This window comes from Pleurodeles waltl, chromosome 2_1, assembly GCF_031143425.1.
Source record: "Pleurodeles waltl isolate 20211129_DDA chromosome 2_1, aPleWal1.hap1.20221129, whole genome shotgun sequence".
NCBI lineage: Eukaryota > Metazoa > Chordata > Amphibia > Caudata > Salamandridae > Pleurodeles > Pleurodeles waltl.
Window position 1 is genome coordinate 290,401,500 of NC_090438.1, and position 23,799 is coordinate 290,425,298.

Genomic DNA, 23,799 nt, shown 5'->3' on the forward strand with positions numbered 1-23,799 from the left:
TCTAGCCCCAATGGCTAATCTCCCCCTGTGGTGACCACATGTCACCTTTTCTACCCAGACCCATCTATATAGCCGTACAGACCAGGCTGCCCATCTTATTCGTGTGACTAGCCTTCTTGGGGTGTACGTCTCCTGACTAATTTTCCCATCTGCCTGGATGTAAATGTGCCTGGAGGGCGGGAGGAAACTTTGTCCTCCACTGAGGGACAGCCTATTAGCATATCAGCGCGGGGTGTCCTTTGGAGTTCACCGCCTTGATGTGCCACTTCACTAGCTTTCCTCAGGGGGAAGGAGGAGCGACCAGGGCCGGATTTTGGGCAGTGTGAGCAGTGCACCGGGTGCTGACCTCAGGGGGGTGCTGTGTTTACTAATTACTTACAAAACATGCGATTTAAAAGCACCCGCTGAATAGTTCCTTGTAAGTTTAGCCTTCAAGAAATAATTAAAATGTCAAGATACCTCTTGTGATTAATGTTCCTGCCAAAGAGAGAAATCGGAGTTTTGCCTAGTGGCAGCTTTGACTCAAGATAAATTAGCATAGAGGGTTAATATGCCTGCTGCCAAAAACAGAACTATGGAGCATATTTAAGTAAAGTGATGCTGCATACAGTGCAGCGCCACTTTTCTTGCACCCCTTACCGCCCCCTAACACCATGTGTGTGTCATATTTAAAATACGGCGCACCATGGCGGTAGTTAGGGGACTAGAATCAGAATTTTTTACGCTAGTCCGGCGGTTTGCAGGATTAGCGTCAAACATTTTCACGCTAATCTTGCAAAGCACCCAGAGGCCCATTGTAACCAATGGAAGCCTCCTTTTAATGCCTGCTGTGATCAGGCGTTGAAAGTGCTGGAAAAAAATGACACAAAGAAATCTGACAGATTTCTCTGTGTCATTTTTTTGGCCCCTGGTGCAGGCATAATATAGCGTAAAGGGTTACAAAGTGGCACAATGCATGCATTGTGCCTCTTTATAAATATGGCACAGCGTTTTTGGCCTTCTAATGCCACATTAGTGTAAAAAAAAACAATGACAATAATGTGGTGTTAGAATTGTACTAGGGGCTCTTAAATATGCCCCTATGGCAGTGCTCAATTTGTGCTTGTTGTTTCCGGTGCGGAGCACCAGCACATATTTTTGAGGGCCTGCGCTTATTTTTCTGCCTAAAGCATTTACTGTGAGAAAAAGACACATATAGGAAAGACGGAGGAAGAGAAAAACGAAAAAGCGTCATAATGGGGAAAAAGCAGGAATCTGCAAGAGTGAGCTGAAGGGGCATGTCGTGCCTGTAAGTGAATTGAGGAGGCCCGAGATGGCTTCAGGATTACGCTGCCTCTGTATTACGTGTTCACACATTTAAGTGCAGCAACCGCACGTTTAAGAGGAGGGCTTTGGGCACCAGCACCTTTTTATTTACAAATTAAGCACTGCCCTATGGGGCATATTTGAAAAAGGTGGCTCCGCACACAGTGCTGCACCACTTTTCTTGTGCCCCTTTGCGCTCCCCTAATGCCACCATGTGTTGTAGTCCGGTGCTTTGCAGGATTAGTGTAAACATTTTTTATGCTAATCCTGCAAAGCACCCAGAGACCCATTGTAACCAACAGACGCCTCCTTTTAACGCCTGCTCTGAGCAGGCGTTAAAAGTGCCAGAAAAAAATGATGCAAAGAAATCTGTCAGATTTCTTTACGCCATTGTTTCTCCCCCCCACCCCACCCCCCACTAACGGGGCAATGCCACCTTTGCATATATTATGCTTGGAGCAGGCATAATGTAGCACAAAGGGATACAAAGTGGCGCAATGCATGCTTTGCGCCACTTTGTATATATGGCACGGCGCTACTGGCCTTATAACGCCACACTAGTGTAAAAAATGAGGCTAATGTATCATTAGAATGGTGCTAAGGGCTCTTAAATATTCCCCTATATTTTATGTGGCTAGCTGAGTGGATTAGTAAAGCCAGTCTTTACAAGTGCTTTAAAATACATGAATGTATGTAAAAGGGGAGTGATGGAGAGATGAGGGGCACATTTGTCAGTGGTAGTGAGTGAAATTGAGGAGAAGGTCATGGGCCGGGGCACCACAATAAACAGGGTGCCAACAGTCCTAAAGCGGGCCTTAGGTGGGACCTCCTTTCCATCCTTGCCATTGTCCTGACTCCTGGGAATTTTGCACTATTACCAAGGGGGTCAGAATCCTGTGCTGGCAGCAGCAGAAGCTGCAGGCTGCCAGCCAAAGCACAGGTAACTTGGTGGGCGATCTCTAAGGTTGCTTTCTGGGTGCATGCCAGATCATCCTCGATACAAGATTCATGTCAGGAGTGAAAAGGGACGTTCTTTGATACTAAACATGGTGGTGCCGTGCTGGAGCTGGCAACCTTGGGTTTGCCTGGGTGCCAACCCATGTTATCTTATTGATCTTCGTTCACTTATTGTAGCCTTTAATGGAAAGGCCACTATAAGGACATATAAGCTTGCACTTATTTGTCCACACCTTTATTATAATGTACTCTGCCTTCCGGGCTCAGGAGGCCTACCTTAATTGTGACTGATAGATATCAAAGATAGTGCTGGGCCTGTGCCACACATGGTGTGGGCACAGTCAAGTTTGAGCAGCTTACACTGCTCCTGCGGTCTGCGATAGCAGCCCTGCTGTCATTAGTTCACTTGAGTCACTCAGGGTGGCACAAACAGTGCTTCAGGCCTTGGTGACCCCTTTAACACTCACACCCTTGGTACCTCTGGTACCATATACTCGGAGCATATAAGGCGTTTAAAGTACTTGCCGATTTGGGATACCCATTCACATTGGCCAATTTGGGGAGAGAGCACTGGCACTGGGCCTGGTTAGCAGCCTCAAGAGCACTTTCAGAGTCATAACCAACAACATCTACAGCAAACAAGTGTGGGTGTGACCATCCAAAAAGGACACTTTCCTACAGACTAACTTTACTATAAATGGCTAGACGGCATTTACGAGTATATAGTTCCTCAGAAGTATAGACTTACATGTCTCCTTCCACTGAAATGGAGAGTGGAGCCAAATTTATGAGTGTAAGTTACTACAGCCAAAAAGGAGAAGTAGTAAGTGCAACACCACACATGTCCAACCACTGATACTGCAACATCTTCCTGTAGAAATAATCTAAATCTAAATGTCTAAATAATCTTCCAGAGGTAATAATGTCAAATTAAATATTTTATTTTGAATTTTTTAATATATCTATACATTTAATGTAATGGTAAAAATATAAACATGGTTAAATTGTAAATATTATTTTATTGAGAAATATTTGAATAACTTTTTAAAATAAAAAAATGCATGTAAATTAATTTTAAAAAGAATTGCATTATTTTAAATCTATTCTACACATAATCTCTCACAATTTATAAGCAGTTCATGTTAGGTGTTATGTTTTTAACTAAATCCTATGTAAAAATGTTAAATCAAAATCCGCATGAACATCTCCCTATGGTAAGATAGGAAAGCTAAAAACATTTATTAAACTTGAAACAAATGAGTAAAAATATGTTTATGTTAAATACTATTTAATCTAATGTTATGTATTTTGTTAAATGTAGAACAAAATATTAACAGATATAACACTATTAATTTAAAATATAATTATTTTGAATATATTAAATTTAAATTATTCTTTTGAAAATTACATTTTTTGAAATCCCCACATAAAAAGTTTTAAAATATATATATTTTTAGCATGTATAAACATGATAATAGGATGAATGGAATTAATTTAAAAAAATGAATTATATTCTATATAAGTTAATGTGACAATAAATTCAAGAAATGTATTCAAATTTTTAAAATAAAATAAATGTGTTTTATTTTTTTTAGAGATTTTTTAACAGTCAACTACATTTTAAATATTTGTTAATAGTTCAAATACTTCCATTGAATTCAACATTATTTATTTTGGGGTTCTATTTTAAGTTCTTACCTCCATTATTTTTGTAGTTGGGCATGTGCGGTGCTGGACTTACTCCAGCTCTGAGCTTTCTGTGGGTGGGTGCATGTACCTCCCTAAACACCTCTATAATTCTCTCTAAACCGATGCCTACTCTTCTCTAAATCCATCCTATTTACTAGTAAGTATGCCCCTTTTTCCAGCAACTCCCTCATGTCGTCCCATATTTACTGCTAAAGGCCTGATTAGATCGGTGTATTGCAACCAGTGTGTAAATCTTGTTTGTGCTCGAGTCGAAATTACGAAGTGGGTGCAATTTATTGCATCGAATATTTGTGGATGGCTCAACCTTCAATAAATATGGGAAGGCTGCTTGAATTTAACACAGGAAATGTGTACGATATTTACTGTACTGTGCTGATTTTGGTGTGTTAAACACCATAATCTTTATATTATTCCCCAAAAGTTATAATAGGCGCTATTTATCGCACCCAATAAATAATATACCCTGGAGTATCGTTATTTATGAGGTGGAATAAAAAGCACCTTTTTTCCAGAAGAACACTTAATCAGGCCCTTCATAGTAAACTTACCTGTGTGAGGATCTCCCACTAGAAAATATATGAGAGGTGGAGGTGGAGATTTACACTCATAGGCTAGTGTATTGCACTTTGTAGTAAGTAAGCAATACCACTGAAGTACTACTTCATGCACTACAAATGCACCTTGTGGATATGGCGAAATAGCTACAAACGCAGAAGCCCGCAAATATGTGTATACTGCAGCTCTCATGTTAGTCTGCAACCCTCATCAAATAACCCAAAAGGTGCAATGACTGAATCACCAAAACCAGAATAAACTTGCTATACAAGAAGTATATATGCCATATATAACCCAAACAAAGAAAAATATACCCTTTTTATGAATTATTTAAAGGCCGTAGTAGAGCCATGTGCCAGGCTGTATGCATTATTGGTAAGTGTCAATCTGAGGTGTTTTGAGGGTAAATTTCCAGATGACAAAGAGGAATACACAAGAGAGTGTTGTTCAACACACATTTCCAGTACTAGCATAGAGCAGTCTGAGGCAAGTTCATACATAATGAAAATGGCACAGAGAGGCACAGTGAAGTTCTGAGCTGTGATATATCCATGGTTGCAGCAGTAAAAGAAAGTCATCAGTGTTCTAAGCTGGGAAATAGCTATGGTTGCTTAAGGCTCTAATCAAGTTAAAGTATTACCATTGTCAACAGTGCACTACCTACAGGGTTCACAAAAAAGACAAAACGGAAATCAGTTTTGAGGGGTTTTAGACCAGCTGGACTTAGGGTGGTCTTCCACTGAACTTTTTGCCTACCTCCTCCACCTTTCTGACCTACTTGTTGCTGGTATTAGGATTCTGCATTTAACTTACTTATAAGTCCCTAGTAAGTGGTACTATGTGTACCCAGGGTCTGTAAATTAAATTGTACTAGTGGGCCTGCAGCACTGATTGTACTACTCACTTAAGTAGCCCTTTAACCAATTCTCAGGCCTGCCGTTGCAGAGCCTGTGTGTGCAGTTTTACACCACCATATGGACCTGGCTAAATAACCCTTTTCCACCAAACCTTCCCTTTTTATTCATATTAGTCACCCTTTAGGTAGGTTCTGGACAAACCAGAAGGCAGGGTGTAATGTATTGAAAAGGCAGGACGTGTACTTTTAAGTTGTGCGTGCCTTGGTTGTAAAATCTCCCAAAGTCGTGTTTCGCTACTGCAAGGCCATAGGATAACGTGGGAGTATTTTCTTACATTTTATAAGTGTAATTCCCAATTGTGAAGAGATAGACTTTTCAAGTTTGGTGTCTCTGGAATCAAAATTTAAAATATAAACTTATGGTGAAGCCACATTTTAAATTATAATTCTGAAAATGCCACTTTTAGAAAGTTGGCATTTTCTTACTTTAGCTGTTTGGTGTCTGCTGTCTGTCTCTTATTACTTGTCTGGATGGGTGACAGCTGAGCTTTTTGTAGCCCCCTCTAGACAGTCACACACAATGGGAGCTTAGGTGTGAATGGATGGACCATCTTGGCAGGATAGGAGGGAAGAGCGGGACCCAGAGTAATAGTCCCATGTCTTATGCCCTAGTGTGACACAGTTTGGTTTATCTTTGTGGTACTGTATTTCATTTCTATTTGCGGTACTGTATTTCATTTATATTTGCAGTACTGTACTTAAAAACTGTTAACAGCCTTGTTGTTTATACTGTCTACGATAAGAGTTACATATAATGTCATAGTCCTATCCAGAACAATAGTGTGAAATTACCTCAATCATTACATATTGCCCAAAATGTCTACATCCTGGTTCAAGAATTCCAGCCATGCACTAGTGTTTGACAACAACGCAGAAAATCAACATGCCGAAGGCTTTTTGGTGGTCATGAGCGTGGCCCATATAAACCACTCCCGACAGCAGATGCACGCTTCGCGTCGTGAATTGAACTACCATGCACCATCTGGCTCTGTGATTCCTGAAGCTGTTTTGCATGCAAGAGCTCCCGGCTGCTGTTCTGGAAATCTGCAGGACAGTAAGTGCTTACTCAGCAAGACAAGGTAAAGTGCATTACTTCAAAGCAAGCGAGTACTGCGCTGTGTTTTCTGTGGAATGACTAACCACAAGCAGAATACTAACAAGCTATCCCTTGTACTAACAACTTGTCAAACTCACCAGTGGACACAACTGTGAGTGAAAGGCGCAAGTAGAACATTTAACAAGGCGCATGTCGAACACTGTGATAAGTGCATGTGGGACATTGTGAAAGAGCAAGCGTATAGTGTGAACCATTGAAAGCACATTTAAATCCTAAAGAGCACGTGCATTGTGTGCATAGGACGTTTGACTGTGAAACACGTAGGACCCCCATGGTTTAACAACCTTGTAAGACACAAAAGTGACAAAACTTCTGTGAATGGTAGATTGTAAAACCTCAATCTACAGATATCATGTGTGTAATCAATGAAGGCTATTTAATCTCATGTAATTGCCTGAAAAAGTCAAGGCATCAGCAGGTATTGATTCTGTTTGCATCACTTTATAGTAAGCCTGTATCAGACTCCCAGGCAGAAGGTACAACAACATTACCACTACCAGTTGAATGGCTTTCCAGTCGATCGCAGGTACTGCTTTAGACATTTGGATGCACGGGTACTGTGGGTTGATGATGTTTTAGCACACACACAGGTAGAGTTGCAGTGATTCCCCAATCCTTTTTTTAAGGTCTGCAACAAGATGACAAAGCTCCTTCCTGCAAATTATTGATCATTTTTGGATTTCACTCATATCCATAACCACAGGTAGGGCACTAGGAAGTAGGTCCATGCTGTCTCTGCAAATCCTGTGGTGCACATCAGCAAGTAAGAGTGCATCCCTATAACCTTGTCACCCAGCCCCATCTACACTTGAATAAGCTATTCCCTGTCCCCACACAAAGGGCTGCATCTCCCTCTATAGTGAGTCTGGATCTGGTGCTGGAAGTGCAGGGCCTCTGTGCACTTCAAAGACCTATCTTTGAAGTCTCTCCAACTTCAAAGGCACCACTCGGTATCAGAATTGGACCTCAGACACCACTACTTCCATACACTTCTGGACCTGTGGATACTTTGCCAGGAAGGAGGACTGCTGTGCTGCTGAAAGGGCAACCACTCTGCTGGACTGTCACTCTGATGGAGCTGCTGCCTTGCTGTGCTGACCTGCTACCTGCTGCTCTCTTGCCTGAAGAGGAAGACCTAGACCTGGAACCCATCTTGAACCCAGGACCCCAGAGTGACTAAAAGGGATAGTCTGCTGACCTCCTGGGAAAAACATCATTGAGACTAATCTGGCACTGTATTTGAACCACTGTATCTGATGCTCCATCGTGGTTGGCTTGAACTATTGATTTTGACTCGGTCCAGTGTGACCAGATAGCCACAGTTAGTGCTTTATGCTTTTAGGAACTATGGGGCATACATATACCCCATTTGCGCTGATTTAGTGTAATTTTTTTAACCATATTTGGCGCAAAACTAACTCCATATTTATATTTTTATGTTAGACACGTCTAACGTCAAAATATTGGAGTTTGCACCATTTTTTTGTGCATGAACCTACCTTGCATCAATGAGATCCAAGGTAGGCGTTTCTACCAAAAAATGGTGCTAACCCCTTAGCCCCATACTTATCCCCGTGCTAAAATGAAGCACAGTTGGGAGGAGCGGCTAAATAATGGTTCAAAGCTTGCTTTGCACCATTAATCAACACCTGGGTCAGACCAGGCACTTGGGGACTTGTGGACCCATTTCCATGGTTAAACACCATGGAATAGGTCCACAGGTGCCCTCCTCAAGCCTCAACATCCCCCGATCACACCAGAGAGACACAGGAGGATGGGGGACCCCATCCCAGGTAAGTACAGTAAGTAGAGGTAAGTATTTTTTTTATTTTTTATTAAAGTGCCATTGGGGGCACTTTGTATTCGTATCTGAAGTTTGTGGTGTGATGGAGCCAGCAGTGCACTTAAATTGATGTGCAATTTAGAAGTCCAAGCACACATCCATATCTACTGTTTGAGAATGAAAGACACATTCTGTGCAGATACAAGGAACCCAGTGGCCCAGAAAGCCAAGCCACGTCCAAGAAGTCATTGGCACCTCACCGAGGCACTACCATCTGCCTCCTACCACATTTTCATTACCTCCGTCCCTCCCTCACCTTCGTTTAGACCAATGAGGCTCCCTACCTCCCCATAGACCCTCCCTTCCCCTTGAACCCCCCACAACCCCCACCACCTCCAGGACGGGCTTCTGCCCACGTTTTTAACAGGTTTTTGTTAATTGTTTATGTGTTTTCATTTGCTGTTTCATTTTTAGAGGAGGACCTTTCTCTGTTATTTAAAGGGGTTGGGGTCCTGTGGATGACATTTCTGGTTTGTATCTTGCCGAAGGTACCTGCCAAAAGACGTAGGATTGTTTCCTCTTCCTCTCCACGCCTGGGGTCGCCAGGTGCCGGCTTCTGCGCCACTCATGTCCAGAGAAGAGGTTCAGGACATGATTGAGGTGGCTGTCTCTCGGGCTCCTAAAGCAGGGGTGGCCAGGCCTGGTCGTTCTCCGGTGGCTCGTCCTCCTGGGACTGCGGAGAGGTCCTCTTCTGGGGATGGTGATGATGACGCTCCATCTACTTCTTCTGGTGGGAAATATGTCTCCAGGGAAGAGATGTGGGAGGTGATGTCGCATGTTCGGGACAATTTAGGTTTTACAGTGTTTCAGCCTACGGGATTGGATTCACATTTGTTCCCTCAGTATCAAACACCTTCTAAATTTGCTATGCCTTTTCAGGGCCCTGTGAAGGAAATGCTATTCTGGGAATGGAAAGATGTGGATAAGTCTCAGGTGCCACGGTTCCTTCAGAAACTGTACTTACTGGAGAGGGAGGATGTGTTATCTCCCTCAATTAAACTGGATTCCATTCTGGCGACCCTGATTGGCAAGACGGCGATCAATCCGGAGGATTGTGTGCCTACGGATGCCACTGACCGTAAGGTGGATTCTGGTCTTAAGAGGGCTTTTGCGGCGGAGAATATGGCCCTCAGAGCAGGTATATTTTCTGCTTATTCTGCACAATCTTTGGTGCAGGATTTTGACAATGTGGCGGTGGCTGTTCAGGAAGGTTCGGAGTGCTCAGAACTTCTGGCTGTTATGGAGCAGCAGGCCAGGTTGCTGGCAGACATGTCTTCTGATGTGGTCCGTACTTCGGCTCTGGCATCGGGAGCTTTGATTGGGGTTCGTAGGTCCCTCTGGTTGAGGTTGTGGAAGGCGGATCCTGGGGAGAAATCTGCACTCCTGAGACTGCCTTTTGAGGGGCATAATTTGTTTGGGGATCAGTTGGCTTCCATGCTTTCCAAGGCATTTAAGGAGAGGAAACACGCCTTGCCTTACAAAGGTGGTTCTTCTGGCAAGGGTTGGAGGAAGCATTCCAGCTCATCTCCCAAGATGGATTCCAAATCTTTTTCTTTCAGGAAACGTCATTTTCAGCCCCGTTTTTCTCCTAAGAAGTCTGCCCCTTCGAACCGGGGTGGGTTCAAGAAGGGGTCCTGACAATCATTGTGGGCCTGGCATAGGGCAGGTTGGGGGACGGCTGAGGCACTTTCTTTCAGTGCGGCAGGAGAGTGTCAGCGATCGTTGGGTGCTGGACATTGTGGACAATGGCTATGCCATAAATTTCGAAGTGGTGCCTCCAGATTCCGGGGTGCGTCCCACTCCTCTGCCTACAGTCGGGGCCCAGAGACAGGCGTTGTTGGATGGGGTCCGGGACTTGCTTCTCAAGGGGGCCATCTCCCAGGTTCCTGTGGGGGAGAGAGGTCTGAGCACTTATTCAGTCTTGTTTCTGGTTCAGAAGGTGTCAGGGGTTTTTCGGCCTGTCCTCAATCTGAAAGGGGTGAATTCCTGGATCAGGACTGTACATTTCCATATGCTGTCCATTCAGACTATATTTCCTCTGGTCAGTCCGGGGGATTTACTGGCATCTCTGGATCTGCAGGATGCTTACCTGCATGTTCCAGTGGCTCGGTCTTCTCAGCGATTCCTACGTTTTGCGGTAGGCCTGGACCATTATCAGTTTTGTGTTCTACCTTTCGGCCTCAAGTCCTCTCCCCGCATTTTCACCAAGGTGCTGGCCCCTCTGGTGGCTCTTCTACATTCAGAAGGGGTGTTTATTCATCCTTATCTGGATGATATTCTAATCCAAGCGTCCTCTCAGGAACTGTTGCGGAGGCATGTGGCCCCGGTTTTGGTGGTCCTGCAAAACCACAGGTTTTTGGTCAACTGGGGGAAGTCACATTTGGTTCCTTCCCAAACTCTGGTGTTTCTAGTGGCTCGGTTTCTGACTCTTTGAGGTTTGGTGACTGTGTCGGAGAAGCGGTTGTTGGTCCTTCAGTCTCTGGTGAGGTCGATCTTGTTGCAGCCGGCTCCCAGGGCCCTTCAGTGGTTACGTCTGCAGGGTCATTTGGCATCAGTGATTTTTCTGGTTCCCTGGGCCCAGTTCCATCTTCTTTGCCTGATGAACTGGTTCCTGGTTCATTGGTCTCCAGGGTCGGGATTCCGGTGTCCGGGTTGGTTCGCAGGGAGTTGGGTTGGTGGCTGGTGCCCGCTCATCTTCGGGCAGGGATGTCTTTATCTCCTCCTCTCCCGGTGGTGGTGACGACCGATGCCAGCCTCTCCGGTTGGGGGGCATGGATGGGGTCGGCTCAGATCCAGGGGTTTTGGTCACCTCTGGAAGCCAGACGCTCTTCGAATTGGCAGGAGTTGAAGGCGGTGCTTCTGGCTCTGATTCATTTTCAGGTCTCCCTGAAAGGGGTTGCGATTCTTATTCGGACAGACAACTTGGTGACCAAAGCTTATGTGAAACGGCAGGGGGGGACCCGGTCGGGGGCTCTGTTCCGCCTTGCCAAGAAGATTTTTGTTTGGGCTCAAGAATGGGTTCTTTCCCTGCGTGCCACCTACATTCGGGGGGTGGTCAATGTTCGGGCGGATCTTCTGAGCAGGGTGATTCCTTCCTCTCAACTTTTCTCCCTCCGGTGGTCTCTGTTTCATCATCTGGTTCACCTGTGGGGTCTTCCGGTGGTAGATGTATTTGCGTCTCCGGAGAATGCGAAACTCAGTCACTTTTGCTCCCGGTTTCGTTGTCCTCAGGCTTGGGAGGTGGACGGGATGTCGTGTCCTTGGCCTCGGGGTCTTTTGTCCTCTGTTGAGGGTACGTCTTTTGAGAGCCAGGGTTATCTTGATTGCGCCCCATTGGCTGAGGGCAAATTGGTTTCCATTCCTTCAGTTGATGGCGTCGGGTCATGTGTGGACTCTTCCTCTCTGACCGTCGCCTCTGGAGTTTCCTTGCCTCTCAATGGGGTCATTGAGGCGGTTGCACTTGACGGCCTGGAAGTTGAACGGCAGGGTTTGATGGGCTTGGGAGTTCCGGTAGCTTTGAGTTCTACTTTGCTGGCTTCCCGATGGCGTTCCACTTTGCTGTCTTATGGTAGGCAGTGGAAAGTTTTTTCTTCTTGGTGTTTCCGGCATAAGTCGGATCCTACGTCCACTTCTCTTTTTGATGTGATGCAACTTTTACAGGACGGTGCCCAGTTGGGTTTGTCAGTGGCTTCTCTACGGGTACAGTGGGCGGTGATTCTGGCTTTTAGGGGTCCATGGCGTAATCTGTCTGACGAGGGTCATTTGATGCCTTGGTTTTTCCAAGGTCTTCTTAACTTGTTTCCTCTCCTGGTGCATTCCTTTCCTTCCTGGGATCTTTTTTGGTATTGCATGCTTTAATTGTTGCTCCCTTTGAACCTCTGGGGGACTGTGACTTGCGTCATCTTTCTTTGAAAACTTTTTTTCTGGTGGCCATTACTTCGGCCCGCCGTTTAGGGGAATTGGGGGCCTTGGCCTGCTCGTTTCCTTTTTGTAAGGTTTTTCCAGATCATGTGGTGCTTGTTCCGGTTCCTTCTTTCGTTCCTAAGGTGAATTCGTCTTTCCATGATCGCCAGGAGGTCATCCTTCCTTCGTTTTGTCCGGATCTTTCCTCGGATGAGGAGGTTCGGTTGCATTCTTTAGATGTGCATAGGGCCTTGTTGGAATATCTACGGGTAGTTGCGCCTTTCCGTAAGTGTGATTGTCTTTTTGTCAATTTCGGTCCGGCCCGGAAGGGTGAGAAGCCTTCCACGGCTTATTTGAGTCAGTGGGTTCGCTCGTTGATACTGATGGCTTATTCTTTGAAGGGGGAGGTTCCTCCCCAAGGGATTCAGGGCCGTTCTACCAGAGGTATGGCTGCTACGGTGGCAGAGATTCACAGAGCTTCTGTAGTGGAAGTTTGCAGGGCCGCAACTTGGGCCTCACCTTCGACCTTTGTTCGTCATTACAGGCTGGCGCACTTGGGAAATTTGGAGTCGGTATTGGGTCACTGTGTCTTGTCCTCTATGATGTAATAGGGGGGTGGGGACTCGGTGGTCTTTATTGGTTGTGATTAAACTTATTGCAACTCAGTGTCCGTCTCCTGTTTTCTCTTGCTATGTCTCATTGGTCCAAAGGAAGGCGAGGGAGGGACGGGAGGTAATGCATCCATTACTTACGTTAATGGCATTACTCCTAGTCCTACTCCCTCGCCTTCATTTCCGTTCTCTCCCGCCGTCCCGGAACGGACCGCCTGAGTTGCTGCTTGGGCTTGTTTTTGTACAGGAGGTGGTGGGGGTGGGGGAGGGTTTAACGGGAAGGGAGGGTCTATGGGGAGGCAGGGAGCCTCATTGGTCTAAAGGAAGGGAGTAGGACTAGGAGTAATGCCATTAACGTAAGTAATGGACGCATTACTACTGGTGAAACCTTTGTGGTTTCCTGATATGTTACATAAGTGTTGGTGGGGACTAGGATGGTTCAGTTTCAAAGAGCACCAATTTTTACTTTCCACTTGCCTTGCTCCAAGGAGCTACCCCCGATGTCATCCCATGAGTATCTTCAAATTCTGTAAATATTAGGATGTAAATGACTCCTGAAATGTGTGCCATTTTCACCTCAACTGCATACCCAGTGCTTTAGCTACCGCAAAGATGCCGTTGCCAGCAAATCTGTGAACACTTTCTGTGAGAGTGCCAGCAGCACATTGTGTCGGGGAGACACCGGCTTTCTCCTCTCTCTTGACAACTCCATTATGCTAGCTTTCAGCTCATAAGATGTTTATATGCTTCTAGTTTGGGACCACAAATCCAGCACGTGCAGGTTAGCTGATGCTAGAGTAAGTTATTAAAGATGCTCGCGGAGGTCTTTTGTGCAGAGCCCTTGCGCACAAACATTTAACTGCAAAGTACTACCTAAATAAACATTTTACCGCTTTATTCTGAGCGCCGCAGAAAACTCTATAATACATCATATCGGAGTTTGGTGAATCCTATTTCAAATTCTGGTACTGCGCCAATTGCGCCCTCTCCTGTGGTTTTTGCCCATTCAAATACTTCTGGGTATTGCCTGAAGGGATTTGCACGACCAAGACACTGCGCAGAGTAGAACACCTGTCAGCAATACCAGTGGGTACGAACTATCCCACAGTTATTCCTCATCCCAGAATAGGAAACTGTGATTTTGGGTGTGAAAAACAGTTAGGGCAATGGCACTACGCTACTGTGAGGTAATAGTATTTTCCAACAAAACCCAGGCACCAAGAACAAGGCTGCTCATATGTTGTACGTTATCATCAAACATGTAATAAAGAATTAAACCCGCAAGAATACAGATTGTCCTATCCTTCTTAATAAGTATGGAAGAAGGGTAATTGCAGTTTCTTTTTTGAAGGCATGTTGGCCAGTGAAAGAAACATCTATGTGACCTTGATTTCATATAAAAGATATCCAGCATTCAATTCCAATTTATAAAATGTAGAAAAGCCCTTTAAGCCTTCAGACAATAAGGGTGTGATATTACAACCTCGCCTCGGCTCTCCGGGATATTCATTGCTGGAATGACATTTTCCCCTTGGCGATTATAATTGTGGTACAGTTTACAGAATAGGTCTTAAATTATGCATGCGATTTGATGTTTCCTTTCTGTGCTGCTTGATACAATTTTGGTTCGGGATTCATCATCATTATCATTTATTTTATTTGCGTAGCTGTTGTTATTTTAAATTAAACTGAATTCCAATTGATAAAAACAAACGTCTGGTGCTGCTGTTTCCTGGATGTGTAACTGGCCTTCTCCCTTGTCTGATAACTTCTCATCTGGTTGTACTACTAAATATCGAGGTGAAGTACATTGGCATACTAGGCTATCGAGGGACAAGATATAAAGGTAATGACATGTAGGGAAATATAGATTTACTATACCTAACTCCACATCTACGTACCTTGAAGATATACATACCACATAGGTACATATATGTGAAGTTAAGCAGTGGCGGGCGCCACAGATGTCAAGGAGGGTGGTGGGGTGGAGGGAACGCCGAACGACTGGGGAAAAATTCTTAAAAAGAAAAGAAACAACTTACCTTGCGTCGCCCGTCTCCCGTCGCTGTCTCCTGCCACCTCAATCCTCTTCTGGTGTCCCAGCATTCGCTGGCACACCAGCAAAGGCTCCCCAGCAATCCTGGTGCTGCTTACATGCTAACTATAGAACGTAAGCAGCGTCAGGATTGGTCTAAGCGGCAGTGACTGCCACTCAGACACAAGCCTGGTGTCTGTGCTGTTTTTCCAGCCTAGCTGTGTATACAGCCGGGCTGGAGAAACCTAAGTGCGCATGTGTGTTTGGCCAGCCTGAAACAATCAGCCAAACACACTTGCGCACTTAGTGCACTCTCCCACCTCACCCTGGCCCAGCCCTGCCCTCCCTGCTGGCTGAGCCAGCAGATGAAAAAATAAAAAATAAAATGATAGCAAACTAGCTTTTATTTTTCATCTTCTGGGTCATCCATGGGGCGACGCCCCTCCGCCACTGCGGAGGAACCGCCCCTGGTTAAGTATTGAAAATGTAGACTTACTTGTCAATAGTTTTTTTTTCAATCTTGCTGTTTAGTATCCTCGATATTCTGACTTCGATATTTAGCAAGGACACCTTCTCATCTGACTGTTATATGAGACGAGATCCCAATTAATGTTATGTTGTCTGGCACTTATATAGAGCGCAACTGCCAGTAGTGTAACATCGTAGCACTCTGTCATGAGAGATTGCAGGAGGACCTGCATGTTTGGTTGGAGGGGTGTGTTGTTATTAAAGCATAATATATGTGCGAAGATGTGGCTGCTGCGCTTGTGGCCCTGATGCATGGCAATACTTGTATGCGTGTTTGTGTTTAAAGGGTATATGCTATCATGCTTCGTGCATCTTTATTTTACCTGAAATTGTAATGCAGTTTTGCATTGTGGTTGGCCGGTTTTGTGGTTAATGAGTGTTTCCCTATCTGGGTCGGTAGGGAGTTTTGTATCTTGCTGCCTTGTACTGTGAAAGAGTGTCCTGTTGAAGTTTAAGAATAGCCCGGCTGCTGAGTTTTAAACTCATTTTAATTTATTTGAGAACATTTGCTGAATATTTTACTACCGCATCTGTTTATAGTTCAAGTGTAATTCTGCATATAGGATGGCTACCCTATGCGTTTTGATATGTCTGTTTGTTGGGGTGCTTCTCCTACCTCTGCAGATCAGGCCAGGATCTCTTGTGGCGGTGGGCAGTTCCCACGTCTAGGGATTTTGGTATTACCCAGGAATGGCTTGAGGTAGTTGGAGTTGGGGGAGAGGGGGCATAGTATTACATCGTGGATATCATGCTATCACTGATGGGATTCACTAGTTTGTGTAAGACAGTATGTATGTTATCAGAATAGCTGTAACAAGTCATGCTGAAGGACTGGATGAGTTTAATCAAAGGCTTGAGGTTGGGGAACGGTTGGTAGGGTTTGGAAGCAAAAGGTGGGTCTGATTTAATAGGAAGGAGACAACCCAGTTGTGACAGGGGGTATGTATCCAGGGAAGGTCTTCGGTACTTCTGTTCTCTCTACAAAGTGCTCTACACTATGTATATTTGAACAGACGGCCTTTATTTGTATCCAATACAGAGTTCTAATTATTCTTTAGAGTGTGCTGTGATGATGTATTGGTATTATGTCTCTCGTTTCTTTCCCTCGTGTGAATGTTTCTTTATTCGTTTTTTATAGGACGTCAGGAATCCTTCTGTCTTCCTCTCCCAAGCAGACAGCGAGAGAAGGGGAGAAAACAAATAAGCGAGAGAAGGGGAGAAAATAAATACGGCTCTACCAGGTAAGTGTTTTCTCTTTTTATTAATTTCTGTTTTATTATTATTATTATTATTCCTTTATGTGCATGCAGGTTGGGGTGATTGGTGGGGGGATGATCCTGTTTGTGAACACACATGGGTTTACTTACTGCTGCCCAAGGGTACGGTGTCGGTTTCTGTATTTTAGGAGTTTTTTTCAGGTTTTATTTCGCTTTATTGGTATTGAATGGGTGCAATTAGGAAAAAGAGAAAATAAAAATAAAATAAAACTACAGTACTAAAAGGCGGCTTCCACTATTTTTTTTACTGGCTCGCGAGGTCTTTGCCCTCTTCACCTCAGGGTGCTCGTGCTTCCCAGTGCCCCAGCCCTCCTCCCCGATCCCTCACGACCTTTGCCACCAGCTAAGATAGTTGACCGCGCAAGCGTTCATGTACCTGAAGGACCCACGTCCCTCCTGAGACGTGGCTGGCTTTTCCACTCTTCCCGTTCCTCGCGGCTTCTTCCCGGCTCTCCTGTTCTGCTCCTGGGTCTCCACTCTCCGTCTCTTCAAGTTTCTACTTCTCTGGTCTTTCTGCTTCCTGCTCTCGTCTGTCTTCCTGCATTCGCCTCTCCTTCTCCGTGCCGCTGTCTCCGACCTCCCGTCTGACTTTTCTCCGATAGAAGGAATCCTGGATGATGTAAGCATGTTCATTCGTGCTTGAGTCCAACAAGTTATTGTGAGTGCCCCTGGGGGACTCACACACCGCCCCGCCCTGCATTGTTTCCCGGGCCCCGTCACACCAGTCCATTAGTTTTTCTTGGATGCCCACATTCTCTAGTGTTACCAGTAGTGTTGCTTAGTGGATTTGCTAAAAGTGGTAGAGAAGTTGATTGTGATCAAGGTGACACTATTTGTTGACACTAGAATATATTTTGTCCCTCTGGAAGGGCGAAAGCCAAGCATGTACACCTGAAAGGATATTGTTGTTAGTGAATCCCACATTGAGGCTGTCTCTTCAGTTAGCAGAGCCTGGTTGCTTCTCTGTTCTTTTGTGCCATAATGAGCATGGTTATTTACACATAGACTAGGTTTCTTTAGAAAGGGTTTGATAGTTGAACAGGTGAGCTCTTTTGGTATGGCACCCATTGTGAGCAAGGTATTGGTAATCATTTGTGTGTTTTCTGCTATATTCTTGATGGATAGGATTTGCTTGAAGATAGTCCAGGGACAAGGGTCAGCTGGTTGTTTAGATTTTTTGTTTGATACCAGTTCATTCACTGCTTGATCTATTAATGGGGAGAAGTGCTTCAGATTCCTCTTTGAGTCATTTTGGTGGGTGTTTTTGATGTGGGGTACATGATCTTTCTTAATACCCTTTTGCTCAGGAGGATATGTAAAACACTGGCTTTTTACAAAGTGAGCTGCTAGAACCAGGTTTGTGTTTCAGTGTCGGCACAAAATCCTGTGATTCTGGGCAAATCACTTAATCTTTCTCTGCCTAAAAACATAATGTGTCATTATGTAATGTAACTGGTGCTCAAGTAATGCACTCCTTTTAGAGTTAAGATGTTCTAGAATGATGATGTTGAAAGCGATTTTGAAAGGGATGATAAGATGGTCTCCCCACATTATAAGTAAGGGTTTGGAAATGGTTATGAAATACTCATCTAGGCTGTGTTCTAAGGAGTGCGTAGGTATGGTAATGAGCTATGTTAGTTCCTAAGGTTTTACTCCTGATAGTAAGTTCATACAGATAATGACATATATCCTCCTTGTCTTGGGGACTCTCCTGAGATTAGAATCCCCCATAATATTCCCAGAACACTCATTTGATGCCCAACAGCGTGTGCTGGGGTTCTCACAAGCCCAGTGCAAAAGAAGACACATCAGAAATGTTGAAATTGCACACCAAATTTTTAAATCCTCTATATCACACTGGAAACTAAAAAAGATTAGAAAAAAGTACAAACACTCCCTTTTATAGACTAAAATCGCATTTATACTCAAATAAATCAACCCCTCACCTAACCCTTCATGGTCCTTTTATAATCCAATACTCTCCCTTTCTTGAAATCATTATTTTCACTATTCATAAATGTGAGGAATTTCCACCCTACTTTACAATCAAGATATATGGAATTGGAATCAAATTTACATCAGGTTTCTCCAATAAATTCTACAAATACGTATGTTTATGTGTTTTATGCTGATGGATTCATAAAGAACATGGCTACCCTACGGCCTCCCAGTGCTAGATGAGAGAATAAGTGGAGTGGGTGGGGAAACTATTGAGGTGCAGCCTTTCCTGTCACGTGACCTATGACTAAATTTACATACCCATAATTCCGTGTCACTTCTGAGTCCTCCTGTTGTTTCTTTTTGTGACAACAAGTGTTTTATCAATGTACCGAATTACAACAATAATTATAAATTGGTTATATTTTAAAGGGTTTTCTAACATAAACTTAGTAAGCTAAATCACCCTGACAGTCTGTGGTACGGTGTTTCCTGGCGCTACAGACTGTGGCCATGAAACTTATACTCAGTTTTTTCTTCAAACTGAATAAATCTTTCACCTTTTACAAAAGATTTCTGTGAAGAGGAACTAATTTTTTGAAAACCCTACCCATGCAGGGTTACTCTTATTTAGTAAACAAAAATATAACTATATATGTTAGAAATGGGTTCTTTGGTTGGCAGCCAGGTTACTTCTGTCCAAGCAAGGACCCTCACTCCAGTCTGGGTAAGAGAGAATCACCCTCAGCTAACCTCTGCTTACCCCCTTGGTAGCTTGGCAAGAGCAGTAGGCTTAACATCAGAGTGCTAGGTGTAAAGTATTTGTACCAACACACACAGTAACTTAATGAAAACACTACAAAATGACACAACATAGGTTTAGAAAAATAGAGAATATTTATCTAAACAAAACAAGACCAAAACGACAAAAGTCCATCATACACAAGTCAAGTTATTAATTAAAAAGCAAAAAGAGTCTTAAATCCTTTGGTAAACAGATAAAACACTGTTAGCGTTGAAAAGTACCTGGGTTGCGTTAAAATGACACGCACGGGTGAGTGTGCATCGAAAAAGGTAAGCAGTGCGTTGATTTCTCACCCGCAAGCGAGCTCGTGCGTCGTTTCTCCTTCTTCGGTCGAACCGGCGTGCGTAGTTTTTCCTCCCTGCAGGGGAGTGATGCATTGATCTGGGCAGCACTCTGTTCCGGGCAGTCGTAGCGTCATTTTTCCACGCCCAGCAAGGTTTGTGTTGAAAATCCTGCAGCACGGTGATAGCAAAACCCCACTGCGTGGGTTGCAACGATATCAGCCTCTGTCAGCAATGCAGCACATTGTTTCTCCAGCCACGTGCGTTGATCTCCTAGCCGCGCAGCAAGTGCTGCATTGATTTCAGACGCGGAGCCGGCGGCGCTTGTCGGTTCTTCAGCCGCTCTCAGAGGTTGCGTTGGAAATTTCTCTGCACGCGGTCTGTGCGTGGATTTTCAGGCTTGACCTGCCAGCTTCACCTGTCAAGGCCCCAGGAACTGGATAGGGCACCACTTGGCAGGGCAGGAGTATCAGCAGAGAGTCCAGGTGCTGGCAGGGGAAGTCTTTGATGGCCCTGAGACTTCAACAGCAGGAGGCAAGCTCAGGACAAGCCCTTGAAGATTTCTTCACAAGCAGGAATGCACAACAAAGTCAAGTCTTTGTCCCCTTTCACAAGGCAGAGGCAGCAACTGCAAGATAGCTCCACAAAGCACAGTCACAGGCAGGGCAGTTCTTCTTCTTCAGCTCTTCTCCAGGCAGAGGTTCCTCTTGGTTTCCAGAAGTGACCTAAAGTCTGTAGTTTAGGGTGCCCTTCTTATATCCATTTTGCCCTTTGAAGTAGGCTTACTTCAAAGAAAAGTCTCTCTTATTTGTGAAATTCTGCCTTGCCCAGGCCAGACCCCAGGCACCCACCAGGGGGTTGGAGACTGCATTGTGTGAGGGCAGGCACAGCCTTTTCAGGTGTGAGTGACCACTCCTCCCCCCTCCTAGCACAGAATGCTCATCAGGCGACACTCCAGCTCCCTTTGTGTCACTGTCTAGAGAGGTGCAAACAGCCCAACTGTCAAACTGACCCAGACAGGGAATCCACAAACAGGCAGAGTCACATAATGGTTTAAGAAAGAAAATGCTCACTTTCTAAAAGTGGCATTTTGAAACACTCAATCTTAAAATCAACTTTACTAAAAGATGTATTTTTAAATTGTGAGCTCAGAGACCCCATACGCCATGTGTCTATCCGCTCCCAAAGGGAATGTACACTTTAATCATATTTAAAGGCATCCCCCATGTTAACCTATGAGAGGGATAGGCCTTGCAACAGTGATAACCGAATTTAGCAGTATTTCACTGTTAGGACATATAAAAAAAATGTGTATATGTCCTACCTTAAACATACACTGCACGCTGTCCATGGGGCTACCTATGGCTTATCTTAGGGGTGTCTTACATGTAGGAAAAGGGAAGGTTTAGGCCTGGCAAGTGGGTACACTTGCCAAGTTGAATTGGCAGTTTAAAACTGCACACACAGACATTGCAGTGGCAGGTCTGAGCCATGTTTACAGAGCTACCATTGTGGGTGGCACAACCAGTGCTGCAGGCCCACTAGTAGCATTTGTTTTACAGGCCCTAGGCATCTCTAATGCACTGTACTAGGGACTTACCAGTAAATCAAATATGCCAATCATGGATGAACAAATGACATACACATTTTGTATAGGAACACTTGCACTTCAGCACTGGTTAGCAGTGGTAAAGTGCCCAGAGTAACAAAAACAGCAAAAACAGAGTCCAGCACACATCAGCAACCTGGGAAACAGAGGCAAAAGGTTAGGGGAGATCACACCAAGGATGCCAAGTCTAACACCTCTCGACACCCGATAATCTTCCAAAACAGTTTTATCTGTGCTGATTCTTGCTCGCAGCATGGTTTTGAGTAATCAGGTCCAGGCTACGAAGCGCTCTCCAAGGCCAAACTTACATAGCACTTCATATAGATGTGGCCATTCTAAGCTATCAAGTGCTTTCTTGATATCTACAGTGTAAATCACTGCACTATTCTTATCATAAATGCCATCATTGAGTAGTGAGAATCGTTGATGGATGTTGAGGGCCATATGTCGTCCGGGACTGAATCCTGCCTGATCTCGATGGATCAGGTGAGGCATGTGAAGTAGTAGGCGTGTGGATAGGATTTTGCTAAGGATCCTATAATCCACTGACAACATCAACAAAGTTCGATAAGATGCTAAGTCGGTGGCTGATTTTCTCGGTTTCAGGAGAGGAACGATAAGGGCCTTCCGAGCCGACGAGGAGAGACTCCCAATTTTCCTGGCCTCCTTTTACATGCTGACCAGCCTTAGGCCTAATGTTGCCAAATATGTTAAGTAAAATTCTACTGGAAGACCATCCAGTCCAGGGGTCTTATTTCGCGCCATGCTTGTGATGGCCTCCTTCACCTTAGGGAGTGTGATTGCTTGTCCTAAGGCCTTCGACTTTTGACTTGATAATGATGGGAGGGTTATATGTGACAGGAAACATAGGATGTCTGCCATATATGGCTAAAGTTTATTTGTGTATAGGTCCGCATAACAGCTGCAAAAATGTTGATTAATTCAAGCCTGGTGATAGACTGCGTGGCCGAAAGGTGTGCACAGTTTGACTATGACTTAGCCTTTTTTTGCTGGGTTCGCTAACCACGCCAAGAGGGAACTTGCTCGATCACCCTCAGTCTGTGTATGTGCTACATATGCTTTGTAATCACAGGAGCACAACCTTTTGACCTCTACTGCTACTTTCTCTCAGGCCTTGATGACCAATGTCTGGAGGTCCGGGTTATCTGGGCACCTGTGCTCTAGCATTCCCAGCTCTTGCTCTGCGTTAACTGTCACGAAGAAATGTGCAGAGGACACCCCTGGCCACTGTAATGCATCATCCTCTAATCACTGTTTAAAGGCATCCCACTCTAAGAGTCGTGAGCTCATGGGTCCCTCATTTACCTCAAAGTGAGCTGTTACGTCGGAGCCAATGGTGTCTTTAAAAACCTGGTCTTACAGGAGGTCCAGTTTGAGTCGCCATGTGGGTACCGGGGGTCAGAGGCGTGAGCATCTAAGTCCAAGTAGTAAGGTAGTAAGGGATTATGGTCCGCGATTGTGCTGTGAGGTCTTCAGGCAGATGTGTCAATTCATTGATGTCTGGTGAGCGCAGGAAGGTGTCCAGTTGCATATGTAAGTCATGTAATGGAGAGAAAAAGGAGTAATCCCTGCCCTCCAGGTGGTGAGCTCGCCAAGAATTGACTAGCCCCCATTCCTATTGCCAGGCCCCGAATGCGCCAGCGGTTTGGATAGTTGGTGAGTCCTGCAGTGGGGGGTGCGATCTATCTAAAGTTGTGTCAGCGATACAGTTAAAGTCTCGACCCAGCAGGACAGATCCAATAAGGAATGGAGTCAGGTGCTCGGAAAGGGTCATCACAAACCCTAGTTGGTCAGTGTTAGGGCCATAAACACTCCCGATCAGTATCTCCCACCCATCTAGCCTCCTAATGATTGTGATGTAACACCCCAGAGGATCTATGATGGAAGTAGTATGCTGATAAGACACTCCGGGTTTGATCCATATATGGGCCCATGCGCATAAGCTGAGTAAGTAGCGCAATAGACCTGACCTTTCCATCTGTGTTGTAGGGCATGCCCCTCTTTGGCATCCAGGTGGGTCTCCTGCAACAGAGCTATGTGTATCCCTTGTCTAGTAAGATGCAAGAATACTTTATGGCCCTTGATCATCTAATACATCCCCCTGATGTTCCATGTTAGTATCTTAAAATCCAGCATGGTAACCATCAAGAGTGTAATGTGTGGTGTCCGGGTCCCACCCTAGGGGCAGCTCCATCACAGCAAGTCTGGTGTGTAGCAGGCATATGCAACATAAAACAGTCCCCTATGTAACTAAAATAAATACGTCCCAACTTCCAATCCCCAGGACAAGCGGTGTGACCCATTCGCACAAACAGTCAAACAACCAATAATCGGACATGTTCATGGCTTTGAACGCTCAGGCAAATGTTTGCGGGGGAGGGTGAAAGT

General features: G+C 44.9%; 1 pseudogene; it reads left to right on the forward strand.

Annotated features, from left to right (window-relative positions):
• The first annotated feature begins 19,221 nt into the window (after positions 1-19,221).
• On the forward strand, positions 19,222-19,317 carry LOC138270394 (U5 spliceosomal RNA; annotated as a pseudogene).
• The last annotated feature ends 4,482 nt before the right edge of the window (positions 19,318-23,799 follow it).